Here is an 18986-nt window from a genome sequence, read left to right as displayed (position 1 = left end):
GGCCCACACAAATGTTTTTAGGTACACCAAGAGTGGGCACCTTTCCTTGTCTGCATTGCCAAAATTGTAATGGTATCATTAGGGGGGCTGAGGTTAGACATCCACGACAGGGTACCCCGATACCCCTTAAAGATTATGCTACATGTGATACCAAAGGGGTGGTTTATTATATTAAATGCCCCTGCGGGTTAGCCTATGTAGGGCAGACTAAGAGAGACGTCAAGTCTCGACTTAATGAACATAGGAGCAATATACAGAACCCCAATATAAATAAAAGGGGGGAGGAGGAAAGAAATCGGGATCCCCCCTTAGCAAGGCATTTCAAGGAATGTGGACACAGGGTGAGTCAGCTGAGATGGATGGTGCTAGAGGTGGTGCAGTTCCATGAAGGCCAGGATCGTAGGACCACTTTATTAAGACGTGAAGCCTGGTGGATGGAAAAACTGGGTACTCAGTCACCGTATGGCCTCAACGAAGACTTTAGTCTTAGGTGCTTCTTATGAGTATATATTTTTGCCGCTCTCTTACCCTTTAAGGGTTATATGTACCTTTAAGTATGTGCCCGCCCCCCAATTAGTTTGGGTGTGGCGTGTAAGTAAAGTTTTATATATTTACTATGTGTTACCAGATGACTTGAGCACTTGAGAAAGGGCCTTTGCCCGAAACGTTGTGCTTTTCAGTGTGCTGTAACACCGCTATATGAAAATAAATATTTCGCTGTAATTCACTTTGGAGGGTCGAGTCCTTGTGGAACGCTGTTGATTGTTTGGACTATATGCGAGGTGTGATGGGCCTCTGACCGCATTGGACTCCCCGTGTGACAATAATACTCCTCTGTGGCCGGCAGGGACGCTTTGCTTTTGGATTTGAGTACCCATCTTACCTGCAAGGAGCCTAGAGTAACGAATATGTCGTTTGCTGAAATAGCAGGATCAAGTGACAAAAAAGCGGAATTTTACAGCATTTCTTCTGAAGAGAGAGCGGCTATTTTGGAGCTGGGAGATTCTGTGAGATATACTTTTTCCAGCACAGAAGTGGATCCTGTTGAACAGCTGAGAGTGCAATTGGAAGCTGCAATAAGAAAAGAGGTGACGTTATCACTACATGCTTCAACATTGACAGAGTATATAAAAGTCGACAGAATCCCCAGGGGTCTTAGAATCATCCTCTCACCACTGCTGTGTAAAGAAAACCCTGAATTTCTCACTAAGTGGCATGGCATTCTGAATAAGTGTTCTCAGGATTTAATGCTATTGACAGTACAATACCTGCATCCGCAGATCGTAGAAACACAGAAGGAAGTGGAAAAACTGACAGCGGAGTTACTTACAACTGACACTTTGGAAGCCTATAACATATTCAAGCAGCAGCTGGATAAAACAATTAAAGATTTGAAAGAAAGCATCTTGAAAGGGAAAATCGATAAATTCAAAAGAGACACTCAGGATTACGACAAAAATCGAGTGTACTCGTGGAGATTGGTGCGCCGATTAGCGCGACAGCTCCGTCGGAATCCTCCGCCAGCAGAAGGAGCGTCAGACCCAGAGACCTCTGCTAGCGAGCCCGATTACGCGGCTCCTTTTCCGCATACACAGCCTCCAGAGACCAGGGGAGGAGGCGGCAGTCAGCCGAGAGGAAGGGGCGGAGCCGGGGCAGGAAGAGGAAGAGGTCGCGGAGGAGCCGAACGGAGACCGAGGGCACAGGCTTACAACCGCCCGTACACCCGCAGCCAGCAACATCAGTGATGTGTCCACGGACTCCGCAGGGTTTAGCGGGGGATCCGCTCTGCAGGACGATTACATCACATTTGGGAGAAGCAGAGCAGTGTACAGCCACTGAACGGAGGTATGTGACACCTAGTGCCTCGCAGATTACAGCAGAGGACAGTGCGCATGTTGCACTAACAGTGAGCATGGCATATGAACGAGAGATTGATATACAATCTGTTGCTTTCCATAATGGTGATGATATTGCTGGACTCCACTCAGACATAGTAGCTGCTTCTCAGTCTGCACATATTACTGAAAGAGTAATGGAGAATGTGCATAATAAACGGACTGATGTATTGGCTGACAGAAATGAAACTGTCATTAACATCTCAAGTAGGCCGCTGTCGCCCACTGAGCATTCAGTCTTGAATAAGGGGTTGGGCTTTGTACCGACATGCGGCATCAACATGTTCGATGTCAAGGTTGATTTATTTAAGTACACCAGGAATATTCGCTGGAAAGTGTGGCACAGCTTGAATAGACCAACAAAGGTTGCAGGAAACCTGGACACTGCATCACACATAAGTATACAAGAGATCCCCAGTAAACTTAAACCTCGGAGTAAAGCAGATCCACCTTTTACAAGCAGTTCATTGGAACTATTTGAGAAACTGGTGCTGAGGGACATTAAGACAAAGGTAGAAAAAAGAAATAGGAATCAGTTTAATATGTCCCGTGCAGAACAATCAGCATTGAATAAACTTAAAACCGATAAATCGGTGATTATAAAAAAGGCAGATAAGGGGGGGGCCATTGTGTTACAAAATCGCACAGACTATGTGAACGAGATCAAAAGGCAATTAAGTGATCAGAATATGTATAGGTGTTTGTCTAATGACCCCACAGGACGTTTTAAGGCTGAAATTGATGAATTGTTGAAAGATGCGGCTGAGACAGGTATTATCAGCAGAGATCTGATGGGGGTCTTAACAAAGGAATCGCCACGGGTTCCAGTGTTTTACACCTTGCCGAAAGTGCACAAGGACTTGTTCCACCCCCCCGGTAGGCCGATAGTATCGGCGGTGGACTCGTTGCTTGAACCGTTAGGGATCTATGTAGATACATGGTTGCAACCAATTGTGAAGGCTGATGAAATTTGCTTGAAAGACACCACTCATTTTCTTAGGATGCTAGATCAGATTAATGCTGATAGTGTAGATTTTTTGGTGAGCATGGATGTGGTCAACCTATATAATAATATCATTCATAGGGAAGCACTGATGTCTGTGAAAGAACGGTTACAGGGGGATAGCAGGGTGACGAATGAGATGCTTATGTTCATAATGTCATTGCTTGAATTCTGCCTCTCCCATTCCTACTTTAGGTTTGGGGACGATTTTTACCTGCAGACCCTCGGGGTGCCAATGGGGGCCCCTTATGCACCCAGTGTAGCTAATTTGGTGATGTCGGACTTTGAGAGAACATATTTTATTGGTGCTGGGGCCCCTACTGGCATCAGAGGTTACTGCAGGTTTATTGACGACCTATTTTTTGGGTGGTCAGGTACAGAGGAGGAGTTGTGCCGGTTTTTCAGTACAGTGAATGATATACATGAAACTATTAAATTTAAAATGGAGTACAATGCCCATTCACTACATTTCCTTGATGCTGAGGTTAGGAAGAAGTCGGGACATTTCGAAACCGACCTTTACAGAAAAGAAACCGATAAAAATGGATATTTATTGGCCAACAGTTGCCACCCTAAACCTCTGGTGAATGGGCTCCCTAAGAGTCAATATGTTAGAATACGGAGGATTACATCCTCCGATGAACTGTATGCGAAGCAGGCACAGCTCCTCACGCAAGATTTTGTTAAAAGGGGTTATAGTAAATTAAGATGTGAGGAAATAGCAGCAGAGGTGGGAGGTTTGGATCGTGAAGCATTGAGAACATATAATAGGGAGAAACAGGACGAGAGCAATGAAGTGAATTTTGTTACTACTTTTTGTCGAGAATCGACTGTTTTGCGAGATACTATGTCTAAGTTTTGGCCGGTGATTGAGGCTGATCCCCAGTTATCCACCATTTGCAGAAACCCTCCTAGATTTGTATATAGAAGGAGTAAATCTATTAGAGACCATCTTGTCCGTGCTGATATAGGGAGAACAGGGGGGCCCACACAAATGTTTTTAGGTACACCAAGAGTGGGCACCTTTCCTTGTCTGCATTGCCAAAATTGTAATGGTATCATTAGGGGGGCTGAGGTTAGACATCCACGACAGGGTACCCCGATACCCCTTAAAGATTATGCTACATGTGATACCAAAGGGGTGGTTTATTATATTAAATGCCCCTGCGGGTTAGCCTATGTAGGGCAGACTAAGAGAGACGTCAAGTCTCGACTTAATGAACATAGGAGCAATATACAGAACCCCAATATAAATAAAAGGGGGGAGGAGGAAAGAAATCGGGATCCCCCCTTAGCAAGGCATTTCAAGGAATGTGGACACAGGGTGAGTCAGCTGAGATGGATGGTGCTAGAGGTGGTGCAGTTCCATGAAGGCCAGGATCGTAGGACCACTTTATTAAGACGTGAAGCCTGGTGGATGGAAAAACTGGGTACTCAGTCACCGTATGGCCTCAACGAAGACTTTAGTCTTAGGTGCTTCTTATGAGTATATATTTTTGCCGCTCTCTTACCCTTTAAGGGTTATATGTACCTTTAAGTATGTGCCCGCCCCCCAATTAGTTTGGGTGTGGCGTGTAAGTAAAGTTTTATATATTTACTATGTGTTACCAGATGACTTGAGCACTTGAGAAAGGGCCTTTGCCCGAAACGTTGTGCTTTTCAGTGTGCTGTAACACCGCTATATGAAAATAAATATTTCGCTGTAATTCACTTTGGAGGGTCGAGTCCTTGTGGAACGCTGTTGAATGCTGCAGCTCAACACAATAGCACACTGGCTGGCTGTGAGTCTGTGACAAACAAACTGCTCACCCACAACCATTCCTTCTCAGGGAGGTATACACAGTACAAAAATGCTGCCCCTGAAATCTCTGTGCCTGATGCAAATGTTTCACCTTGCTTCATGAGAGAACCATTCCTGGATCGAATGGTGCAATAATGCATTTAGATCGATTTTCAGTAGATTTAATTCTGAAATCTATTGGAAATCTCTTCCTAGTGTGTGGCGCACATCAGAGAGATTCCTGTCAGATTTGACCTGACAGGCATACGACAAATCTATCTGATGGTCAAATCTACTGCAAATCTATCAGTGTATGGCCACTACTATTGGCATCACCCTAGTGCTGTATGGAGCCAGGAAAAAGTGATACTCAGGCTTCTTGCAGACTGCAAATCACAAATCCAATTTGTTATTTACGATTCAAATTTTTCCTGGATGCTTTCAACACAAAAAGAAAAATGCAGCATGCAGGACCGATTCCAAAATCGGAATCGCATGTAAAATCGGGTCAAAATCGTTATTGCATGTAGTGTGCAAGGGGCGTAAAGGTGGCCATTAACTATACAGGATCTTCTCAAAAAATGTGCATATTGGGCGCTATTCATAAAACATTTGAGTCGGAAAAAATCGTGGAGGTAAAATACCGCAGCAGTATTTTAGACTTCTGGGTGGTCATTCATAAAAATCTTGCCAGCTGCGATGCAAGTGCGGAGATCTCCTGCTGAAGGCTGGCGGTAAGCTGTCGGAAGGCATGCGGAAACACTTAAAGGGAAGGTTCAGGGAGGGGATTAAAAAATAAAAATAAATTTCCACTTACCTGGGGCTTCCTCCAGCCCGTGGCAGGCAGGAGGTGCCCTCGCCGCCGCTCTGCAGGCTCCCGGTGGTCTCCGGTGCCCGACCCGACCTGGCCAGGCCGGCTGCCAGGTCGGGCTCTTCTGCGCTCCATTTCCTGGCACTTCTGCGTCCCACGCCGGCGCGCTAACGTCATCGGACGTCCGCCGGGCTGTACTGCGCAGGCGCAGTTCAGCCCGGCGGACGTCCGATGACGTCAGCGCGCCGGCGTGGGACGCAGAAGTGCCAGGAAATGGAGCGCAGAAGAGCCCGACCTGGCAGCCGGCCAGGTCGGGTCGGGCACCGGAGACCACCGGGAGCCTGCAGAGCGGCGGCGAGGGCACCTCCTGCCTGCCACGGGCTGGAGGAAGCCCCAGGTAAGTGGAAATTTATTTTTTTAATCCCCTCCCTGAACCTTCCCTTTAAGCCGGCAGAGCCCCTCCGTGCGCTGCTCTCTCTGGGAGGTCTGTCCCATTCACTTGTATGTAATCCGCAGGCTTCTCGCTAAATCAGAGGAAGCGGTATTTCCCGTCCACATACCGCTTCCTCTAATCTTTATGAATGGCCATTTTGTTACTTTTTTCTAGATAAATCTAGAAAAACACTGCAGAAGGCGGAAATTTCTCGCTCTGCTGGGGGATTGTAGATTTTCATGCGGAAACAGCCTTTATGAATGCCCACTTTGCTAAATGGTCGGGAAAGTCCGCTGTTTTGAGCTGAAAACTTGCGGTAAAGTTTTATGAATAGAGCCCTTTGTGATGAAGTTCATTATTTTCTGTAATGTACTGATAAACATTAGACTTTCATATATTTTAGATTCAAATACACACAACTGAAGTAGTTCAAGCCTTTTATTGTTTTAATATTGATGATTTTGGCATACAGCTCATAAAAACCCAAAATTCCTATCTCAAAAAATTAGCATATTTAAACCGACTAATAAAAGAAAAGTGTTTTTAAAACAAAGAAAAGTCAACCTTCAAATAATTATGTTCAGTTATGCACTCAATACTTGGTCGGGAATCCTTTTGCAGAAATGACTGCTTCAATGCGGCGTGGCATGGAGGCAATCAGCCTGTGGCACTGCTCAGGTGTTATGGAGGCCCAGGATGCTTCGATAGCGGCCTTAAAGAGACACTGAAGCGAGACTAAATCTCGCTTCAGCTCTCATATATAGCAGGGGCACGTGTGCCCCTGCTAAAACGCCGCTATCCCGCGGCTAAACGAGGGTCCCTGACCCCCCAACCCACCCCCCGCAAAAGTTGGTCGCAAAGGTTGGTCGTAGAATATGCTTCCTAGAGGCAGGGCTAACGGCTGCAGCCCTGCCTCTCAGCGCGTCTATCAGACGCGCATCGCCGCCTCTCCCCCGCCCCTCCCCCGCCCCTCTCAGTGAAGGAAGACAGAGGGGCGGGGGAGAGGCGGAGATACACGCTGACAGACGCGCGTGGGGCAGGGCTGCGGCGGTTAGCCCTGCCCCAATGCGGAAGCGCTCCCCCGCATTACGGAGGAGATTTGGGGGGACGGACCCCCGTTAAGCCGCGGGATAGCGGCGTTTTAGCAGGGGCACACGTGCCCCTGCTATATATGAGGTCTGAAGCGAGATCTATTCTCGCTTCAGACTCTCTTTAAGCTCATCCAGAGTGTTGAGTCTTGTGTCTCTCAACTTTCTCTTCACAATATCCCACAGATTCTCTATGGGGTTCAGGTCAGGAGAGTTGGCAGGCAAATTGAGCACAGTAATTCCATGGTCAGTAAACCATTTACCAGTGGTTTTGGCACTGTGAGCAGGTGCCAGGTTGTGCTGAAAAATGAAATCTTCATCTCCATAAAACTTTTCAGCAGATGGAAGCATGATAATATTGTGCCGTAAATGCTAAACCGATATGAGACAAAACAAGATATAATCATTTCTTAGGTTATATTTAAACAACTATACCCCTCACAATAAGGGCTGGTTCACACGGACGTCTGTCCTGCGTTTACCGCCGGCATCCGGGACTTGTCACGCTCCCATTCATTTGCGCAAACGCGGTGTTCTGATCACAATTTTCCGTGTCGTTTGAGGCGACCCCGGATCGATTAACAGGCGCGTCTAGTTTCCCCCTGTGGGGATGAAAAACTCAGATCGCAATGAGAAGCCACTGAAAGCCTGAATGCCACACCGCCGAACCAGACGCCGGGCGGATGTCCGTGTGAACCACCTCTAATTTTGCACCATGTTCTGCCCCAAAACATAGTAATCATCAGTGTGTGTCTCTCAAAAAACATATTTAGCTAGAGCAATCAACATAGCTAGACAGTGTGGCACCCACGAAAAAGAAGCAGCTTTTTCCCTTAAAAAATTAGCCAGCATGTTCTACCAATAATATAATTGGGCAGCATTTCACATCAATAAGCAGGATCTCCTTCAAAGATAATTAGACGGAGTACCCCCTTAAATCTCTAAACATGTAGTCCTCTGGTTTGCAAGGGTTAGGCCTCATTCACACCTAAAATCAAAAACACAAACACAAGCGTTATGCGTTTTTGTGTGCTTTGCCCCCCCCCCCCCCTCACAGCGCTCCACTGCGTGCTGCGTTTATGGTAAAATCGCTTTTCTGGAGCGGTATTGTAATTCACTCTCTGATGCAAGTCAGAAAGTGAACGTTTTGACCCGGAAAAGAATAAATACAATGTATTTGTTCTCAAAAACGTGAACTCAGTTGCCGCATAAAGCGGTTTTGTAAGCGTTTAATGCTCTTTCTATACCTTCCATTATAGTAAAAACACCGCGCTGATATAAACCTTCTCATAGTGATTCATTGCACCAGCGTTTTGTAGGCGATAGCTTGAAAAAAGGCCGAAACCGCCCCTAGTGTGAATGAGCCCTTATAGCACTTTTCTACTGTCAGACTTAGGCCTTTTTTCCATGGAAAGTTGAGCTATGTGCTCAGCAAGCTGCTGTAATGTCCCACGCCGTCCTCCAACGATCCGCCGTTCCCTGGCGCCGGTCCCGGTCTAATTTGGCATCTGATCCAACTGCGGCTGATCCAACTGCGGAGTGCTCGATGACACACTGTAGCGAACACTATTCGTCTTCTTAGACAAATATCAGGCCGGGACCAGCGGCGGGGAACCGAGGATCGTAGGAAGACGGCACAGGACATGACAGCTGGTAGAAGCCCCAGGTGTCACGGAAGATTCGCGCAGTCGATTTTCTGATCGCCCCGTTTAGATTTGCTCAGTCTTTAACTTGATCAAAGAGTCCCCTTCCTGGCCAGTGACTTGTTAATTAGCATGTGACTGGAATCTGGGCCTTGGCAGAGGTGTAAAACTCCAAGGTTGTCCTAGCTGATCTCACTCAGAGGCTAAGTGAGCAAAAACAGTCCCTTTCCTGGCCAGTGACACCAGGTGTGAAAGCCCCAGCAGCAACCAACTGGCAAGTGTTGCTGCCTTTTGAAGAAGCCAGGATAAGCTCAGCAGGAGGCCAGACTGCCTGGCACCGCCAGCAGCAGAAAGGAAGTGAATGCTGTATATGATTTTTAGCATGTTTAAGGAATACCGATCATATGAGAGGTATGAAAGTTACCTCATTCTGCTGGTCCGGATCTGGTGAATATTTTGATATTAAATTGAGGCCCCTGACATACCCAGAACCCGAGGTATTCCGCTACTTCATAACCGCCCATGCAAAAGCACCCAAGTTTGATGTCATATAAACTGTCATATTCTGAGGAACATGAATCTGTGGCCGTTAAGTGTGTGCAGGTAGCGGAAGCCGAGATATGGAAAATGTCATATTTGGTGCTCACCATGCACCCACCCAGGGAGTTAACCGCACCCTGTCCAGCCCCTGGGCTGGACCTGAGACTCCACCCAAAGATGGGGATCAGCTAAAAGTGTTTGTGAGGGACTCCTCCCTCATTCCTCCAAATTCCACCTTCATGGGAGCATGCTGCCACTCTGAGGAACAGTGGTGGCCATCTTGTCTGAACTTTGCTCCTGAACTGAAAAGAAGAACTTGAGTTTTCCCAGAAGGACATATTTCCACGAACCTAAGTATTTTCTCCCTTTTATTTTCATACTGTGCTATTATGTGTCTCTATAATTGTTGATTTTAACGATTTTCTGTATATATTAATTATTCATATTGCATATTTAATAAACAACGCTACCGTCATTTATTTATTCAGCTACCCTGATATTCAGCCGCACAAACTGAACTCTGACCTCTGAAAAGTCGCTACTATTGTTGCTAGCTAGACAGAATAGAGTGTGTTTAACCGTTTTATTTGCAGGTCTAGAATCAGCCAGTCAGTGGGCTCCTCTGTCCCATGGTAACAGAGGTGGTGGCAGTTATACCCTGAAATAGTGTGTAAATTGTATTACCGTAACTCACAGGCTCCCTTCTAGTCGGTCTGCTGCCAAAATTCCAGCGGATTCTGTGCACCGATTGCGACCACAGCTTGCATGGTCTGTGTGCTGAAACCGATTGGAACGCATTTTGCGGTCCGGCCACTAGGGGCCCTGTGACACCATGTAAATGTCCATTTTTATTTTCAACAAAACTAGAAAAATTTATGCTGGCCACAAAAGTGATGGAAAAGATGTTTCAAGGGGTCTAACACCTGGAGGGGTGGCATGGCGGAGTGGGATACACGCCAATAGTCCCCGGGAAAAATCCGGATTGGACGCAAAGCAGCGTTTTAATTGCAGAAATCACATTGCATGCTAAATTGCAGGCCTAAAGTGCTTTAACCTCCTTAGCGGTATGCCCGACACTGTGTCGGGCATACTGCTCTGTGGCCCCAGGAGTCCTCCATAAATAAATAAATGTGGCAAATGGCTGTAAATCCTCTAGCTAGCACTAGGCAAGCTAGTAAGAGTCTCCGGCACCCCTGAATCCCCCCGTTTATACATTACCCCCCTGGATCCAGCGATAGCGCAGCCTCTCGGCACAGCTCCGGTCTCTATATGGGGAGGATCGGGTTTGCGCATGACGTCATGATGTCGGCGATGTCATCTGCGATCCTCCCCATAGTGAAGACCGGAGCTGTCCAGGGATGCTGCGCCGATCGCTGGATCCAGGCTGGGTAACGTATAAACGGGGGAGCGGCGGGGATCGAGGGGTGCCGGAGACTTCTTCTAGCTAGCCTAGTGCTAGCTAGAGGTTTTATAGCCATTTGCCACATTTATATTAAAATCGGGCAAAAAGTAACAAAACCTCCTGAGCGGCGTAACGCTCAGGAGGTTAAGACATCTTGCATGTGTATACATCAATCAGGGAGAGTAATTAGAGTACTGCTTCACACTGACACACCAAACTCACTGTGTGACGCACCACAAACAGCTGTTTGTGTAGTGACGGCCGTGCTGGACTGGTGCGCACCATGGCCAGAGTGCAAGCTGTGCTGGTTTTCAAGCCCATATGGTCGCCGGTCTGTGGTAGCTCAATGATAGAACAACAGTGACTGTCCAGCTGATCAAATTTGGTCTGTCCACAATGAAGCAACGACCTTATTATCTTTGGTGTGCAACCCCCGAGACACTCATATAGCTGTTGGTCATTGCTTCATTGTAATATGCAAGCCCCTTCACCGCGGCAAGGTAATGATCACGAAGGGGAATGGGCACATGTACATGCCTTTTGTTGTTGCAGCTGCAGTGCAACCAGAAAAATTAGGCAGGCATGTACACGCACCAGAAAAATTATTATAGCAGCCGCTGCTAGCAGCGGCCTTAAAAATTCAGGAATCCACCTGGAGTCCTGGACCCTGTTGGTAGTGGCGGAGAAGGCAGTCAAGTGGCCTGCAGGCAGAGATGCTGTGTGGAGAGCGATTTAGTCTTGGGGCAGGTAGCCAGTCACACGGCATGCAGGCAGAGATGCTGTGTGGGGACTGACTTAGTCTTCGGGCAGGCAGTAGCCCTCCGGGATCCATGCCTCATTCATTTTGGTAAAGGTGAGGTACTGAACACTTTTGTGACTTAGGCGACTTCTCTTCTCAGTGACAATGCCTCCAGCTGCGCTGAAGGTCCTTTCTGACAGGACGCTTGAGGCAGGGCAAGACAGAAGTTGGATGGCAAATTGGGACAGCTCTGGCCCCCTGCTTCTTACAGGAACTAGTCTCCTTCTACTCCTCTCTAACCCCCCCTCTGAACTGTCCCCTTGGTCATCTTGTCTATTAGGAACCCATGTGGGATCCGTATCATCAAAATCATCCTGCCTAGCTTCGCTTGCCTCAGAAACCTCCAAAACTGCACCAACAGCAGGTACTTCATCATCCTCCTCCTCACACATTACGTCCATAGTGTCGCCGCCTAACTCAGACATATGAGGTGGTGTAACTTGCTTAGCGCCTTCATCTGGTTGTAACAATAATGGCTGGGAATCAGTTAATTCCCCACCAATTAACTCCTGCGAAGTGTCAAATGCAACGGATGTGGTGCTTGTAGTAGCGCTGGTGGCTGCAGAAGATGAGGTGTTCTGTGTTAAATAGTCAACCACGTCCTGACAATCTTGGGAGTTGATGGGACGTGCCCTCTTCTGAGCACTGTACTTTGGGCCAGGGCCGCACGAAAACACATGAACACGACCTCGCACAGACCTGCCGGATGGCCTTCCTCTGGGTCTGCCTCTTTTGTCCGTTGTGTTCATATCGGGGGGATGAAGTGAAAGGTATGCACTGACTTGACTAATACAATGTGCAGTCACACAGGTGCAGTTAAAGCGGACTCAAACCAAACATTTTTTTCATTCAAAATATTTAGTTGCACCACACTGACACATACAAATATAAATAAACACTCCTTCAAGCCTATGAGCATTTCAGTGCATGCTTTTCACCCTCCTCTTTGCATAACTAGGGTTATACAGGTGGCAGCCATTAGCAATTCCTCCTTTGCTGGACACCATCTACTCCACCAGTTTGCCGGATTATTTGCCGGCAATATGAAAGGAAGGGAGGGGTTCCTCCAATAAATGTAAAATATTTTATATTTGTCATCATGCAGCTGAAAAAAGGCTGCTATTTATTATTATAATTTAGAAAAATAGATTTTATTTCTGAAATCTTGTATTTTTAGTTTTGGTCCACTTTAACAGGTATGCACGGAGTGGTATATTACACTGCGTGCACTCACGCAGGTGGGTGCACTGAACACAACATGTAGGTATATGCAGTGATGAGGTGGGTGCACTGAACACAACAGGTAGGTATATGCAGTGATTGGTATTACAATGTGCACCTGTCACACACAGACAGGTAGCGGACAGGCACAGTGACACTGCGTGCGCTCAACTCACGTAGGTAGGTGGGTGGGTGCACTGTGAACAACAGGTAGGTAGGTATATGCAGTGATGGGTATTACAATGTGCACCTGTCACACACAGACAGGTAGCAGACAGGCACAGAGACACTGCGTGCGCTCAACTGACGTAGGTAGGTGGGTGGGTGCACTGTGAACAACAGGTAGGTAGGTATATGCAGTGATGGGTATTACAATGTGCACCTGTCACACACAGACAGGTAGCGGACAGGCACATTGACACTGCGTGCGCTCAACTCACGTAGGTAGGTGGGTGGGTGCACTGTGAACAACAGGTAGGTAGGTATATGCAGTAATGGGTATTACAATGTGCACCTGTCACACAGGTAGTCACTGAATGTGCTGGGCCTGGCAGTGGCACACACACAGTATGAATTATCAAGGCTGTCTATGCAACACAAGTGTCAGTGGGACACACAGAAAAAAAAAATAGATCACAAGAACAAGATTAGCTCTCAAAAGAGCTGTTGTGGGGTGACTTGCTCCAGGAAGTGAAAAAATAGAATCGCTCTGCAAAAGTGCATTGAAAAGAGCTGTACACAAAATCGTAGCATGCATGTAAATGCCGGAAGAGGGGGGGGGAAAATCACAAAATTGCAAAACGCGGCCGTCTGGGATTTCGATTTTAGATGTGAACAAAGCCTAAATATCAATTCATCAAGTTTACAGCATGTGGTAAAACACAGCACCATTACCGGCAGTTCTCCTCTGCGGGACTCACAGAACTCAGAAGCAGAGACGGATTACCTATGCCTGACAAGAACAGAGCCAACAGAAACAGCCTCTGTCTCCAGGAAGTCCTTCTGATCGAATATTAGCAAGAAGTTTTGAATCAGGATGATACCATTTATTGGCTAACTTAGAGATGGATAAGCAGTGAGCTTTCGACTTATAAAAAGCCTTCGTCGGACTGGTTCCTGACCAAAACTTAAAAACACAGCTTATATACACTGACATACAGAGGAGAAACATTCTTTGCAAACATAAATGTAATTAGATGCCTTAACTGTTACTGAGGAGGCTTTCCCAGGCATCCTATCTAAATTGATAAGATCAATAGAATCCTCAACATGACATAAAGCAGACTCTGGTGATGGGGAGACATCGTAAATTCCGAATTCAAATGGTAACAGGCCTGGTTACATGCACCATTAATTCTAAGCTTAAGAGAATTGTGGCATTCAAAGCCAGCACCTGAAAGCAAATAAAATGAATAGTGACAGTGAATTCCATCTTACACAGCATATGGCACAAAAATGAATGAAAAGAAAGAAAAATTAAAAGAATTGTGGCATTTAAAACCCATCGTACCAGCACAGGAATTTAGAGTCCTTGTTTAAACCATCTTCTACAATTTTAAACCAATGTATAAACTTAGTTTTTTTGTGTTAGAGTCTCATGTTTCCCGATGTGAAGCCACCCATTAATACAGTGATGCGAAAATTGCTTAAACTGTGTCCAGGTAAACAAAAGTGTGTTGGTATTGGGAGATCAGTATATTTATTGATCGAATATTGATAGGCTGCACAGGCTTCTCAGGAGGGCGAAGATTTTCGCCCCGGCAATGAGCAGAGACAATGGAACAAAACAGGTTTCCTCTGGAGCCCGTTGACCGTTTAACCCCTTAGGTTCCTGTTTGACCGATCAGTCCAACCCCTGCCTCCTTTACTACTCTCTTAAGAGGAGGTTCATTTTATCTATTTTCATATTTAGTGCTTGGGTCCCTTCAAAATCTCTGCTTCTGGATCCAAGTATCTTATCATAGAACTGATGCTCCAGTACAACATCATTGTACAAGTTTCTGACTTGTTTGATTCAGTATAAAATGCTACTAAATTTTAGTTTTTACAATTATTTTTATTATTTTATTTTATTATTTTAAGTAATTTTCAAAAAAAGAAAAAATTACGAAACATACAAAACATATCACATTTCTGCCAATCACACGCGCAGGTGTGTGACAGAGAAGTCCTTACACACTGTCTGGATACAACAATCCCGGCCCTCCCCCCTCTATCCTTCCCCCCCTCCCCCCTATGCAGATCAAAGCAAGTATACATAGTGCGATAACATAGTGCAAAGCAGCAGGTATATTAGGTTTACAAGTCTGTTATACATTCAGTAACCATGACCTGCCACCAACAGTGCTACTGAGATTTTCTGTTATTCCTATTCACAATCCTAAGCAATTTTACCCTTGAAATACGGCAGTTAGTACCATTTATTAGTTTATTTTTTGGGGGGTTTTTTGGGGGGGGGTGTGCAAGAGATTTCATGCAGATTTGATCAAAACTATCCCCACTTTTTATGAAGAATACAGTACCCATATAGTTCATGGTGACCCAGAACCACTAGCAAAGTTTAAGGGGCTAACAGAAACCGAAAATCCCTTCTACTAAATAGAAACGCTTATATGAGCTGCATAATGTAATTGGAAACAAACAAGTCTAAGGGAAAAAATTATAAACATGTAATAAGCTGGTTGCATCAGTGTGCACTGCCTGAAAATAACACTTTGTTGAAGTGCCTTTTGATTTAATTATTGCATTCACCCTTCTCTTGGGTACACACCTGCTATCAACTAAAAAGACTCTGATTAACCCCTAGAAGAATTTTTTTACATTCTTCAGTTGCCTGCTACAGCTCAAGCCATGGTCCCCACAGACCTCACACAGCATTAAAAAAAACTGAAAGGCAAAAAAATTCACACAGCCTTGGAAAACCCATGTAGCACAGTGGTGACCATTATCAAAAGGTGGAGAAAATATGAGACAGCAGTGATGTTGACAAGAACTGTACATTCCTCCACAATTGATGAGAAGACAAGATGTCTGGGCTCAGTGGCGTAGCTAAGGAGCTATGGGCCCTGATGCAAGTTTTACAATGGTGCCCCGCAAGCACTCTATACGTAACAATTGATACGGCGCACCAAAACCTGCCCACGGCAACTACAGTGTCAGAGGTCCAAGGAGGGGATGGGGAACAGTTTGTTAATGATTACCACTATTCAAAGTATCTATAGAAGTCATTATTATGAGCACAGGACCAATAGAGAGCTAAAACTGTAGTTGAGGGAGGGCCCTTCGGGGCCCCGATGCGGTCGCTACCTCTGCAACCCCTATTGCTACGCCCCTGTCTGGGCTGTGTGGTAGGATTGCAAGATGGAACTAGAGATGTCGCAAACCGCCGATTTTCGGTTCGCGAACTCGGTTCGCGAACTTCCGCAGAAGGTTCGGTTCGCGGAAAAGTTCGCGAACCGCAATAGACTTCAATGGGGAGGCGAACTTTGAAAAATAGAAAAAATTATGCTGGCCACAAAAGTGATGGAAAAGATGTTTCAAGGGGTCTAACACCTGGAGGGGGGCATGGCGGAGTGGGATAGATGCCAAAAGTCCCGGGGAAAAATCTGGATGTGACGCAAAGCAGCGTTTTAAGGGCAGAAATCACATTGAATGCTAAATTGCAGGCCTAACGTGCTTTCAAACATCTTGCATGTGTATACATCAATCAGGGAGTGTAATTAGAGTACTGCTTCACACTGACACACCAAACTCACTGTGTAACGCACCACAAATAGCTGTTTGTTGTGTGTTGTGACGGCCGTGCTGGACTACTGCGCAACATGGCGAGATTGCTTTTCCTCACTCAGTGATGTCAGGTAATGTATGACTTCCTTCTCAACTTTCCATGGCACTGTTAAAAAGCTTACGTTTTTTTTTTAATTACATTTTCTAATTGCTGTGTACTTGTTCAGTACCGCTACAATGAGAATCCTGTGGAGGCGGGCAAGTCTGCCATTGTGACCACAGGGTAATGGCCGGGGAATGAGGGGTTTGAATCCGGTGTGGAGCCTGAGCAACGGCTACCACTACACATCCAAGGAGGGCAGCGGGCAGGCATGCACGCCCGCCCGCCCCGAGGTAGTGACCAAAAATAACAATACAGGAGGAGGACTTTCGAGGCCCTGCTGTGTATTTGAAATGAATGTACTTTAAATCCTTTAACGAGAACCAGTTATGGCAGGCAAAGATGACACCACATTCCTTTCACGAGAATCATATGGAGGCGGGCAAGTCTGTCATTTGTGACCCCGGGTAATGGCCGGGGAATGAGGGATGGAATCCGGTGTGGAGCCTGAGAAACGGCTACCACCACACATCCAAGGAGGGCAGCAGGTAGGCATGCACGCCCGCCCCGAGGTAGTGACCAAAAATAACAATACAGGAGGCGGACTTTCGAGGCCCTGCTGTGTATTTGAAATGAATTAACTTTAAATCCTTTAACGGGAATCCGTTATGGAGGGCAAGTCTGCCATTGTCACCGCGGGGAATGAAGGTTGGATTCCGGCCCGAAGTGGGAGCCTGCTGAGACCCATGCTGTAGCTGCCCTGACCGTGCTTTGCAGACCAGGCATCTGTGGTCAGATGTACCCTTGAGCCAGCGGAAGACAAACCAAGTCGAAAGCATTTGCCAAGAATGTTTTACGGAGGGCAAGTTTTTTTGCCCTTTTTTTAAATTTTTTGAAAATGATAGATGGTTGTATTTTTAAATTGTTTGAAAGTTTAGATGGTTGTATTTTTAAATTGTTTAAAAGTGTATCCATTCTTCCTCCCCCCAGCCATGAACAATACCATGGGAACGTGGAGCAGCAGAAGCCCCCTGTGACGGCTGCCGCGGTTGTTCTCCGCGGCTTGTCTTTTGAGCGGTGCTGCTTTTCCTCAGGTGTTCTTGCCATAGCTGTTTGTGCCGTCTCTCCAGGTGCCTTCGTAAAGCACTTGTCCCTACGTGACAGTTGGCCTTTCCACAGCTCAATTTTTGCTGGCAGAGACAACAGATGGCTTTGCTCCGATCTGAGACACACACGTTAAAAAATTTCCAAACCGCTGAGCCCCCCTGGGCTGATGGCGCTACGGTGGCATCAGCAGCTGACGTTGAAGGGCATGTTGACTGGCTGGCCATAGCTGGTGATACATGGCGCCGGACACTGCCCCCAGCTGTTTCTGAGGACGAGCTCCCTCTGCTTCTATCATGGAGTCGTCTCCTCCTACTCCTCTCTGACTCCTCCTCTGAACTGTCCCCCTGGTCATCTCCTCTACCGGGAACATATGTGGTATCCGTATAATCGTCATCATAATCCTCCTGGCCAGCTGCGCTTTCCTCAGACACCTCCTCAAGTGCACCAATTTCAGGGGGTCCACCATCATCCCCATCCACACACGTTACGTCCATACTATCGCCACCTAACTCAGACGTAGGAGGTGGTGTACCTGCGCCTTCTTGTTGTTGTTGCAGTAGTGGCTGGGAATCAGTGATTTCACCACCACCACCAAATAACTCCTGCGAAGTGTCAAATGCAGCGGATGTGGTGCTTGTTGTAGCGCTGGTGGCTGCGGGAGATGAGGTGTTCTGTGTTAAATACTCAAGCACCTCCTCACGATTTTGGGAAGTGATGGCACGGCTTCTGAGCACTGTATTTTGGGGCAGGTCCGCACGAAATCACAGCAACACCACCTCGCACAGCCACAGACCTGCCGGTGCCTGGTGGCCTTCCTCTGGGTCTGCCTCTACCTCTTCCCTTACCTGGTTTGTCCATTTTGTCCATCTCGGGGGTATGCTAGCTATATGCAGTGAGGTGGATTCTCACTCAACACAACAGGTAGTTAGATGCAGTGAGCTGGGTTCACTGAACACAACAGGTAGTTAGATGCAGTGAGCTGGGTTCACTGAACAGTAAAGGTACTTAAGATGCAGTGAGGTGGGTTCTCACTCAACACAACAGGTAGTTAGATGCAGTGAGGTGGCCAGGTGGGTTCACACTCAACACAACAGGTAGTTAGATGCAGTGAGCTGGGTTCACTCAACACAACGCTAGGTATATGCAGTGATGAGGTGGGTTAAGTAAACACAACAGGTACTGGGTAGTTAGATGCAGTGAGCTGGGTTCACTGAACAGTAAAAGGTACTTAAGATGCAGTGAGGTGGGTTCTCACTAAACACAACAGGTAGTTAGATGCAGTGAGGTGGCCAGGTGGGTTCTCACTCAACACAACAGGTAGTTAGATGCAGTGAGCTGGGTTCACTCAACACAACGCTAGGTATATGCAGTGATGAGGTGGGTTAGGTAAACACAACAGGTACTGGGTAGTTAGATGCAGTGAGCTGGGTTCACTGAA

At 46.6% G+C, this 18986-nt stretch overlaps 1 protein-coding gene across 3 annotated transcripts in view; it reads right to left on the bottom strand.

Annotated features, from left to right (window-relative positions):
- The window catches only part of TEP1 (telomerase associated protein 1), a 194519-nt gene that overhangs the window by 128098 nt on the left and 47435 nt on the right, over positions 1–18986 (bottom strand). Inside the window, exon 1 of one of the 3 annotated variants that reach the window (XM_068241122.1) lies at positions 884–902. The exons of the other annotated variants lie outside the window; for them this stretch is intronic. The gene's annotated coding sequence lies outside the window, so the exon portion shown is untranslated. Of the gene's footprint in view, positions 1–883; positions 903–18986 lie in introns of those variants that run through there. 3 annotated transcript variants of the gene reach the window in all.

This window comes from Hyperolius riggenbachi, chromosome 1, assembly GCF_040937935.1.
Source record: "Hyperolius riggenbachi isolate aHypRig1 chromosome 1, aHypRig1.pri, whole genome shotgun sequence".
NCBI lineage: Eukaryota > Metazoa > Chordata > Amphibia > Anura > Hyperoliidae > Hyperolius > Hyperolius riggenbachi.
The sequence above is the reverse complement of the archived record's forward strand: the minus strand, read 5'-3'. Positions and strand labels throughout refer to the sequence as shown.